At 38.4% G+C, this 12,113-nt stretch overlaps 1 protein-coding gene across 50 annotated transcripts in view; it reads right to left on the reverse strand.

Annotated features, from left to right (window-relative positions):
* Ptprd (protein tyrosine phosphatase receptor type D) overlaps positions 1 to 12,113 on the reverse strand; it is a 2,343,620-nt gene that overhangs the window by 385,501 nt on the left and 1,946,006 nt on the right. The gene's annotated exons all lie outside the window — the stretch shown is intronic.

A 12,113-nucleotide genomic window follows, 5' to 3' on the forward strand; every position in this document is an offset into this window, starting at 1 on the left:
TATCTATCAAATAGTGTGTGCACGCCCATGGGCAAAATCAAACACCAACTTATATTCTCAGGAGACATTTTCATAGGTAGGTGTGTTGCATAAATTATATATAAATCTAACTATTGATTGAGAAACATGTATGTGTGCTTTGTCATTAATAAACTGATATTATTATAGCTAAATCTTACAAATCACAAAATTTTAAATTGGAAGATGTTTTGAAGTCAATAAAATGAACTCTGATAAATCAAGTGATATATAATATTTAGCAACAATGTTCCCTACTGAAGACAGCTAAAGATTTTTTGTTATTGTTGTTTTTGAATCTTCATGTATCTTCAGTTAGAAATGACTATAAAGAAATATTGGAATTATGCATACTCATTCATTATCTTCCAATTACCACATCAATTTGTTGAATATTTATAAATAATCAACCAGAATAGCACATATAGTGGTACATATCTGTAATGCCAGCATTTGGCTAATGTTGAGGCAGGAGAACCTCCGTGAGTTCCAGACAAGCCTGAACTACATAATGAACAACATATCTAACAGAAGATTAAGCAGAGGGGACCACAGGAGGAAAGTCCCAAGGACCTTGTATGCAAGAAAGGAAAGGAGCTCTTGTCTATTCCAATGTACAGATTCTATGGATCTTGCTTGTGCTACAAAAGATTGTGAGAATTGTAAGCACTGTTCCTTTCATGATAAGCATGTCCAGTGTCATCAATTATCTATGATAAAGCCAGGCCTGCAGGAGAAACAAGAGCTATCTCTAACCTTCCAATTGCTCTTTCTTTGTTTGTATTTTCTCTTTCCTTTAAAACTTAGTTTGGTTGTTTTCTAATATTTATTTGGCCTTAAAGTAAGCAGCCAAGAAAATTTAACCATGGAAATGAGGTCAAAAGTACATAACAGTTGAATGGAAAAGGATGGATATGTCTTATTTCTGAGGGCTGACTAAACTTAGGAAGAGAATGGGAGAACAGGCTTTTGGATTCCATTCATTTTACTGTCAGCAGCTGAATAAACAGAAAAATCTGACAGCCCAGTGAGATAGACTTTGAGACTCTTCAATATAAATTAAAGTATTCTGTGCATGGCAAAATGTTAGTCTTTTCATCAGCCATTGTGCTCAGACTTTTAAAAGTCATACTATGTGTGAATATTCGGAAGGGACAAAGACAATGATGGAAAGAATAAGTAACTGGAGCAAATATTCTATACTTTCTACTGGGCTGGTAAATGTGGGTAAACATTTAAATAGTATATTCCTTTTTTTTTTTTTCCATCCACAGCATAGTTAATTACAAGTAGTTCTGGATGGGTATAAGTTCTGCTATTTAGATAGTTACACTCCACTCTGCCCTGCTATGATTGTATCTTCTATTGTACAAAAAAATCCTAAAACATTATTGTTGAAAGTTGGGACACCCTTCAGCAATGATGGCAGGCAGAAAAACTTAAGTCCAAATGGATTAAAGACCTTAACATCAGACCGGAAACTGTGAAATTGCTAGAGGATAAAGTAGGGGGAACCCTTCAACATACTGGTCTTGGCAAAGACTTTCTGAATACAACCCCAATTGCTCAGACAATAAAACCACAGATTAAAACGACTGGAACCTCATGAAATTACAAAGATTTTGTACTGCAAAGGACACTGTGAATAAAGCAAAGAGGCAACCTACAGAATGGGGAAAAAAATCTTCACCAGCTATATATCTGATAGAAGATTAATATCTAGAATATACAAAGAAATCAAAAAGTTAAATAATAAAAAAATCAAACAAGCCAATTAAAAAATGGGCTATGGAGCTAAATAGAGAGTTTTCAAAGGAAGAAATACAGATGGTGTATAAGCATCTAAAAAAATGTTCTACGTCACTAGTCATTAGGGAAATGCAGATTAAAACTACATTGAGATTCCATCTCACTCCAGTCAGATTGGCTACCATCATGAAAACAAATGATCATATATGTTGGCGGGATGTGGAAAAAGAGGAACCCTTCTACACTGTTGGTGGGAATGCAATCCGGTCCAGCCATTGTAGGAATCAGTGTGGAGGTTCCTAAAACAGCTAAAGATGGAGCTACCATATGACCCAGCTATAGCAGTCCTAGGCATATATCCTAAGGACTCATCTCATTTCCTTAAAAGTACATGTTCAGCCATGTTTATTGCTGCTCAACTTATAATAGCTGGGAAATGGAACCAGCCTAGATGTCCCTAAACTGATGAGTGGATAATGAAGATATGGCACATTTATACAATGGAGTTCTACTCAGCGGTAAAGAAAAAAAGAAAAGTTATGAAATTTGCAGAAAAATGGATGGATCTGGAAAGTATTATACTAAGTGAGGTAAGCCAGGCCCAGAAAGCCAAGCGCCACATGTTCTCCGTCATATGTGGATCCTAGCTATAGATGATTGGGCTTCTGTGTGAGAAGGAAAAAACTCAGTAGCAGAGGCCAGTAAGCTAAAAAAACAGATACAAAGGGAAGAGAAGGAAAGGGAGGAGGGTACTTAATAGGTTCGTATTGTATATATGTAAGTAGAAGAATAGATTAATGGGGGTGAAAAGGCACAAAGTGATGCCAGGGGAGGAGATTGAGTAAAGGAAAGATGGAGGGAGGGCTAATTGAAATCTGAGAGGATATAAATAAGTCAAGTGGAATTCTTCAGTTTTGGACAATGGAATACTCAGGAGCCATAGATCGTTGCTAGAAAATTCTTGGTGCCAGGGATGGAATACCTTCCGGTGAGTTGTTGGCCAGGGAGGTCCCGGATGCCCCCAAAACATTATAGGCCATTGCCGAGGCCCTTGGTTTTCCACCAGAAATAGATGGTAAGACCCTATTGCTGAAGACTCCACATACTTGGGCTGCAAGACCACTGAGAAATCCTGCTGGAACTAAGCTGATAACCTCCTCCATGTAGACCAGTTGATAGAAAGCTGGAAGAAGCCATTCTACATACAGTTCAATAGGAGAAAGATACACCACCAGGGAAGATACTCAACAGTGGATACTCCAAGCCTATAATTGGCCAGCCAGGGCAAATGAGCCAATGGGTGCAATAGTGGCACGTCTATCATGTTGGAAACCAACTGCCCTCCAATTGGACTGGAGGCCTGCTCCAAGGGAGGGAATACATCCTTGATACTGAAAACTTAAAACAGGGGTAGTCATGAGCCCTAGGGTTGTAACATCTGCTGATGTCTGGATAAGTGTATATTCCAGGCTTATCAAACTGCCCAGTAAGCACTTCTCTTAATATTCATACCATTATATTAATGCTACTCACACTGTGGGCAGAGAATCTTCTATTTTCAGATTGCAATGACCTTGGGATGACTCAGAAGGTATCATGGTGCTGGAAAGAAATAGAGTACCGAGTAACATCTCGATCACACCTTCCAAGGCTCAGGGTCTAATGTAGCAGAGGTGGCAGAAAGAATGTAAGAGCCAAAGGAAGGGTTGTACTCCTTACAACGTGCTCTCTGCAGATATCCTCAATATCCATGACCTCATAGTGTGTGATACTACCTACACATGACCATCATAAGAGGAGGGAAGGATCATGGCATCCAAATAGAGGAGAGACTTAATGAGATGGGGAGTGCATATGATGGAGAATGGAATTTCAAAGGGGAAAAGGGGCAGAGGAGGGATATTTTTTTTTATAATCATGGAAAATGCTTAATAAAAATGAGAAATAAGAAAGTTGGACAAACATATGAAGCCCCTTTATGACTATAACTCACATTGAAGAAATGAGGGTCAGGGCTACTTATTTACATATCATAGAGTGCTTAGCAATAGCATATCTGATAGCACTGCTGTGCTGGATATATACTCTAGGACATTTCTACCAAAAGTATGCCCACACCATGTTTGTCTGCATCACTGCACAGCATCAAACAGCATGTCACCATTTGAAAACTCAGACAAGAGTCTAAGACCACAAAGAGGAAAGGTTAGAGGGAGCAAAAGACTAACAAATAATAGCTATAGGTCCAGTGACTGACTAAATGTAACAAGTGCTTCTTGAGTGACCAGGGACACTATGCAAAGCACTTGTATGCTTAGCAACACTATTCCATAGTCATTTTCTGCCAATAGTTTTTTTTTCTGCTTAAGTCCTGCCTGGCTGCCTAAAAAACACAAAGAAAAAGACCTATAACCAGAGCTTAGGTTTCTGAGGAACTGAAGAGAAATCTATGTAACCTCACATTGGAACAGGTGGGAAATAGTCCCCAGACATAGTCTACTTTTTCAAGAATCTAGATAGCTAACTACCAACTGGTCTCCTCTGTTTTTGAATGTTTTCTTCTTTTGCATGTGTGTGGTATATGTTCATCTGTGTATGCATGTTTGGATGTGTGTGGGTGTACATGTGAAGCCCAGACATAGGCTATCTCCTTCAAGTGTTCTCCACTTTATTAAGTGAGGCAGGCTCTGTCATTTGTACCCAGAACTCAGCAATTCCACTAGTCTGTGGAGCCAGCTTGCCCCAGAGATAACCACTTCTGCCTTGTGAACCAATGGTACTAAAGGTGGCCACCACATCCTGGAAGCATTTACCTGGTACTGGAGATCAGAACTGAAGTCCTCAGACTTTATCCACAGAACCATCACCCCAGTCCCAATTTTTATGGTCCTTAATATGCTCAAGAAATATCTTCTCACTATTAGGCACAACAACCTCCTTCAAAGCCACAAAAGAGAGAAAAATCATAAAATTTCAAAAGAAACTTTAGAAGACAGACTTGTAAAAGGGATGCCATAATATGTGGTATTTTACTCATCCATGTAAAGTTCCTTCCAAATGTTCTCTTCCCACAACAGGAGTATACACTACTGCTCACCAGTATGTGACTTGTGTGGCTTAATTAGAAGCATCCTCATCACAAACGTCATCATATAAGGGAACTAGCAGGCACATATACATCCATTTTGAGTGAGAACAATTGGTCAGCCAACTCTCCTATAAACACAAAAGCACCACATCTTTGATTTGGGTCCCAAAATAAAACACAGGGCAACACAAGGCAGCAATGTGTGACACAGGAGGAAACCAATGTCCATGAGGGCAAGCCTCTGTGTGGTCTCTGCTACTGAAGCAAGGGTTCTCATTAGACACAGTCATCGCCACTCATGGATATCAGATTTAAACTGAAGACTAACTTCTCTCGCAATGTTTGCAGCAGGGCTGGAACTATCTTCTGAACTGGATTTGTTCTAGGTTCCAAGGTAGGAGGAGTCTATGCTTCATATTTTGAGAGTATTCTCACTTCTCAAAACTACTGTGCCTGGGCTGGAGAGAATCCAGTTCATCACAAGCTGTGCTACAGGGACGAGTTGCATTATTGGTTTCTTTCTTGACTGCACAGTGAACGTTATTTATAGTTGGAGAGTGGGGCAAAAGACTAAATTCTTTAAAATTTCAGTGGGAGGAGAATCTATGCTTAATTGGAAACCCTCTGTAACTCACAAGAGATCCTGTTAGGGGAGATGCTGAACTCAAGAAAAAAGAGAGAGAGAGGGAGAGAAGAGAAAAGAGAAATACTGCATTGCTGTTAGGTGCTTCCTTGAAAGTGCACCCACGTGAGGAGCACCTCCAAGCACAAGCCAGCTTTTACATAGGAAGCAACACCCTAAAATTGTGGACTCCATTTTGTTATTTGATTAGGGTGAATTTCTAATACCCTATCAGAAATTTTGTTATCATAAGATATATACCCTGTGTTCATAACCCCTCAATAATGTAAAATAGGGTTTGTGATTCTTGGAGTGAAATTACAACAAGTAATGAAATTCAGATGAACTGTATAATGATTCCTCATTTTCTTTATGAAACCTATCAGTTCAACTCTTTGCCTTAAGGACAGATGCTAAACAGTTGCTCTGGCAAGTTATTAAATCAAGTTTCTGGTTTTATTCTGAGCTATTCAACATATCCTTAACAGAAAGATGAGGCAGACAAAAATGCTATTGATACACTGCACATAATTACAAGTAAAAAAAGAATAATTCCTAAAATAATATAAATAAACAGTGTTCTCAAATAACCAATATTTTTCACTGAAAAAAAATGAGGACATTTCTCTCCCCTCATGTCTCAATAAAACAGTTCATTATGAATATATTTATTTAATATAGAAAATAGGAAGATAATCAATTCCACTAGAAAATTTGAAAATAATTTATGAAAACTCATTTAAATAGTAACCAACTGTTATTGATTTGTGATTCTCCTTAATTAACCCAGGGAGATCCTTGCATATAACCCCATATGCTGAGATGAATGCTTAATGAACTAGATAACTAAACTGCAAGATACTCACTATTCTGAAGTGAAATTCATCAGTGTTTTTCTATAATCCTTCTTGAATGAAAGGCCTAAGCGAGGCCACTAAACAGCATCACTCAGTTAGGTAGAACACTGTGTATTAAAATATCAAGGAGTACGCAAAGCACCCTGCTTCTTGGAAGGTAAGTATTGAAAACAGCCATTTAGTACATCTTGATACATTCATTCATCTTAAAATGTCTGGTTCAGTGCTTGCCTGCAAAGCTTAAGGACCACAGTTTAAGGCTCATTTCCCCACGACCCATGTTAGCCAGATGCACAAGGGGGCGCATGCATCTGGAGTTCGTTTGTAGTGGCTGGAGGCCCTGGTGTGCCCGTTCTCCCTCTCTCTCTGTATCTGCCTCTCTGTCTGTAGCTTTCAAATATATAAATAAAAATGAATAATTTTTTTAAATGTCTGATAATGAGGTCTTCTGTGTATCCATGTTTCTGACAGAGCACCTTTTTCAAATATCAGAGATGTTAGACATCCAATACCAACATTTATTATGGCTGCAATTTGCAGATGTGGGGCATGCAATATCAGGTCAATAATTTCTGAGCAGCAAAACAAATGTCAGTAATCGTTGTTTTAGTTTTCCTAGCTCATGGGCCACATGAAGTAGTTTATAATTTCAAGAATTTATTGACATTTTATCACAGCATGTGACATTCTAGTAACTCATAACTTAATGGAAAGCATATGAATTTATCTTCATACTATTACTTTATTTAATAAACCATGTGGTTATCTTTGAAATGCATCTAAATAATAATTTAATTTATCCTAGTAACCCCTCACATTCTACTTAGAAAAGTCATCATTCAAGAGGAATTAAAGACAGCATTTTTATTTCAGGACATTCACAATTACTAAACAATTACTTTATCATCAAGGTGCATTTAAATTAATTTATAGCATGGAGTATTTTCCTCTACAAAAGTGTTATTCAATTTCATGGTGCCACAGAACACCAGAGGTCAGCTGCTAACAACAAAGACGTGGTATGATGGGCTTTTCTTGTTTCTAAGGAGCTAGAAAAATAATGCATTGGATTATAACATCTTGGTCATAGCTAATGTTTCCATTCATTTGTAAAATCAGATAAGCAACTGAATGCAGAAGTATACAGAAAAATAAAATTAAAATCTTATCATAGGGTGCTATTAGAGAAACCCCTTGATGTTAATCATCCATAAACAAGAAACAAACACCAAAGAAAAAAGCAAAAAAGAAATCAAAGTTGCATTAACCCTAACATATCACAGTTAACCTTTAGTCAGTATATGAGTTACCAATATATTAATTATGCTTATTTGAGGTGTTCCTAGTCAGTAAATACTTTTAACTTTTTGCAACAAAGGAAGAAACATGAAAGTCTGGAATTTTTATTTAACTTGTTATCTTGATGCCATAATTGGGAGGTGGGGGCAAATAAGAAAAATCCTTTCAGTTGCCTAGGGAAAGACAAAGTACGCATCAGGGAAATATAAAGTAATTCATTTCAGCTCAGCATAGGATTTCAGCTCCATTAGTAGAATGATGGAAAATGTAGCCCTCTATGGTGCTGCATAATTATTTCCTAAATCTCTCCAACTGTCTGATCTTCAGGTCTCACCCTTGAATACCGACCTTTATGCTAAATATTAACCAGAACTGAGTTAGTGTAATCCACGTGAATGATGGACACAGAACCTTGTGAGAGTGTCATCATCAGGAGAGAGCATCCATATAGAAAGGAGGGGTTTTTGTTTGTTTGGGTTTTTTTTTTGTTTGTTTTGTTTTTGCCAATATAAATCTTACTTCCATGTGTTCTCACTTTAATCAATGAGGACTTTCCCCCAAAATACTAAATTTTGCCTTTTTAAGAAGAAAAACTATGCTCAATCAAGTTTCCAATAAGATAAGACTTACACTTACACTGTGTTTTAATAAATCCGTTTTCACACTTGGTTTTGGATAAAAGAGAAGGCTTGGCAGACCATTTCTTTTTTCAGTGTGAATTCCCTCAGAGACTATTGGTAGTATTAGTTAATTCTCCTACTTTTTGCAGCCTTTGGGGTCATCTACATTTTATTTCCCTGTCAGGCAGTCTTGGTGAAAGCATTCTCTAAGTTTATACTGGATATACACATATCAGATGAATAAGCAGTTCAGAGTCCCATACAAATGCAAAGGAAGCAGGCTTTCCTTTGTGAGCACTCTTAAGAACCTTGATTTTTTTAAACATTTTTTTTTAATTTTTATTTATTTATTTGAGAGCAACAGACATAGAGAGAAAGACAGATAGAGGGAGAGAGAATGGGCGCGCCAGGGCTTCCAGCCTCTGCAAACGAACTCCAGATGCGTGCGCCCCCTTGTGCACCTGGCTAACATGGGACCTGGGGAACCGAGCCTCGAACCGGGGTCCTTAGGCTTCACAGGCAAGCGCTTAACTGCTAAGCCATCTCTCCAGCCCAGAACCTTGATTTTGAATGAAGTGCACCATTGCTTAAGGATTTTTAGCAGCCATTTCCTCTTGTACTGTGTTGGGTCAGATTAGTTGAGATTCATTTATTCAGTCAATAAACATTTACTGATCATTTACACATCAGGTCATAGAATAGGTAAACAATATCCTTATCTTCATGAAAACATAAAAATAAAGGCCAGGGAGATGTTTCATGAGAAGGGTCTGCGCCATCAAGGAACACATGAGGTTCAGAAGGTTCTTAAGAGAAGCCTCATGAAAAGCAAACAATTCAGTGAGATCACAGGCAAAAGAGAGACACTAAGGAAGCCAATGCTACTGAATCCATTTGACTGACAGAAGACGTTTGTGATTCACAAACAAAATGTCCAATTACTTAGAGACTGTAACTGGAAATGAATGAGTTTAGTCAGAGATCGGCTCATGTAAAAGTATGTGTACAAGGTTTGATTCCCCAGTACCCACAGAAGCCAGATGCACAAGGATCATATGCTTCTGGAATTAGTTTGCAGTGGCTGGATGCCCTGGTTCACCCATTCTCTCTATCAGATTCTCCCTTCCTCAATCTCTTTCACATGTGCTCTCTCAAAAATGGATAAATAAGATTTTAAAAAGTGTGCAGGGAGCCGGGCGTGGTGGCGCACACCTTTAATCCCAACACTCGGGAGGCAGAGGTAGGAGAATCGCCGTAAGCTCGAGGCCACCCTGAGACTACAAAGTGAATTCCAGGTCAGCCTGAGCCAGAGTGAGACCCTACCTCGAAAAACCAGGAGTTATACCTACTGGGGAATTTGAAAATGAAAGTAGGCCTCCTTGCTAAACCAAACAATATGTGAGGGTGGTCAGACTCCACTTTTATGAGCTCAGCAGAAAAGAAAAATTATCCTGTCGAGACACCCAGTAGCCTGACATTTTCCTTTTAGTTAAATAAGCACTTAAAATATTACATCAAAAATATTTAACTTTTAATTTTAAGTGTTGGCAATAAAAAATGAACTTTCAGATTTATAATTCTCTGTCCCACATATCCCAAAACCACTGTTCCATTTCTATTATATTGTCAGCCCAGTATCCCAAAAGCTACCATATCCTCAATAATGCCAAATCTCCTGGACACTGCCATACCCCTCAGCAACACTGGAGATCATTTATTCCCCAAACGTCCATCCATTCACAAGGTGTTATGGGTACAGGGCTACAAATATTTCTAATGCCCATTTTCTTTCTTTTTTTATTTTTTTGCATTTCCACCTTTCTACTTATTCTAAACTGATGCTCTATAAGTTGCGGTGCTCAAGATTTGTGTCTTGCTTGTGGGTATTTGTTTATTTCTCAGGTGATGTTTTCATGGCTCTTTTAGCACTGCCATGCAAGAACCTCCTATAGGATCACTGAAGCCCATCGCTTCCTTCTGGTTCTGGATTCACACTTCCCACTACTTAGCATTTCCATTAAGTTATGAAATGGGCAGGTGAAATCCCCAAGCCAAGGTCGTGATTCTCCACTCAAGACAAATCCCCACTCTTTTCTATTGTCTCCTTTTCAATAAAAAGCAGAATCACACATACCAGAATCTAGGCATCTTCCTTCACACTTGCTTATCTCTCATCTTCCACATTCAAGGAACCAATTTTTGCTAATTTCACCTTTGCATATTTTTGAAATCTATCCATTTTCTGATTTCATTCCACTCATCTGATCAACATCACCCTCACTACTGAATGTGAGTCAGCACTTAACACAGTTGGCAAATCTAGTGGGGTGAACTACCTTCCTCTCAGCCCACCCTCTTTCTATCATACACATTTCCTCAATGCCATCCAAACTGGTCTCAGAAACAGGGTCTCTCTGATTTTTCTTGAATTAAAGAATGAGTGAATGAATGAATGACTAAGGAAAAGAAAGGAAGGATGATAGAGAAAATGAGAGGAAAAGAGGGAAGGAGTGAGGATGCAGACTGATTAAGGTAAAGAAAATCTGCTTTGGCCAGGTAGTGACGCATGCCTTTAATCCCAGCATTTAGGAGGCAGAGGTAGGAGGACTGCCATGAGTTTGTGGCCACCTGAGACTACATAGTGAATTCCAGGTCAGCCTAAGCTACACTGAGACTCTATCTTGAAAAAAATAATGTTTTGGAGTCAGGAAATCTGAATGCTAGCATGTTACTTATTATCATGAACTCTAAAATGGGCATAAGGTCTACTCCTTAGGGGATGTAGCAAACACTATGGGAGGCAATGTGTGCAAGTAATATCTGTACATTGGAAAGTGTGGCACAAAGAGAACCTGGAAGTCTGGATATAGAAAGAACACCAGGAGCCTGTCAGTTGAACATACTGCTTATCAGGGTTAGGGTTCAATCATCCCCCTACAGTATCATTAAAAAAAAATTCCCATAGGTTCCCAAAGGTTATAGGTTATACCTGGTAATATTCATCTTGAATTATAAATTAATTAACTCAGTGAATGTCACATTTCAGTTCTATACAAGCACCTCTGACAGAATATAGTAGGCTACACAAAAGAGTAAATATACAAGATATGATTTCTTCCTGGGTAAGGATATAATTAAACATATATTAAACCAAGGAGAGAGCATGATATTTAATCCCATTTGTTAATGGCAGTTTGAAAAGGAACATAGGCATTCCCCAAATAGAAATATCTGTATTATAAAACGTATGTTTATTATCTGTGGATAAAACAGCAGCCACTCCTAACAACACAGTGACCTCACTTCCAAAGGGGTTTTTCCATTACAGGATTTATATTTCTTTGCATAGCATTTCTTGGAACAGAACTAACAGAGCCATGCCGATACTGAGACTATGGCTGATGGAGAAACTGTCTTCTACACATATGTGCAAATCTCCAGGCCAGCACTCATGTCCATCTCATTCTGCCACCGTGTTCCTTCTACTATCTGTTCCACCAGGAAAGGAGAGGATTCAAATTTCAGTCAAAGAAAGCCAGGGTCAGCCTAAGCAAAAGTAAAAAAAGAAGACAGTTATGAATTCCCTTCCCGTGCCGAGGCTCTCCTGAGGAACATAGTAGGAGAATATCGAATGAAAGAGGAAGCCCTTGTTGTGTCTGGAGCTTTATCCAGCCAAGCTTACTGTAGATGTTCTTCTGAAATGGATACTTGTCCCCATTTAAAATCTGCTTCTTATTGCCTTTCTCTGTTTAGTCTCACTGAAGTATTGGTGTCATTATTTGATTACTGATTCATTTCAAAAGCAACTTTTCACATTTGAAATAGCTCTTGAAAATTTGTGTCAGGACCTGAAGATGGAA

Source organism: Jaculus jaculus, chromosome 1, assembly GCF_020740685.1.
Source record: "Jaculus jaculus isolate mJacJac1 chromosome 1, mJacJac1.mat.Y.cur, whole genome shotgun sequence".
Taxonomy (NCBI): domain Eukaryota; kingdom Metazoa; phylum Chordata; class Mammalia; order Rodentia; family Dipodidae; genus Jaculus; species Jaculus jaculus.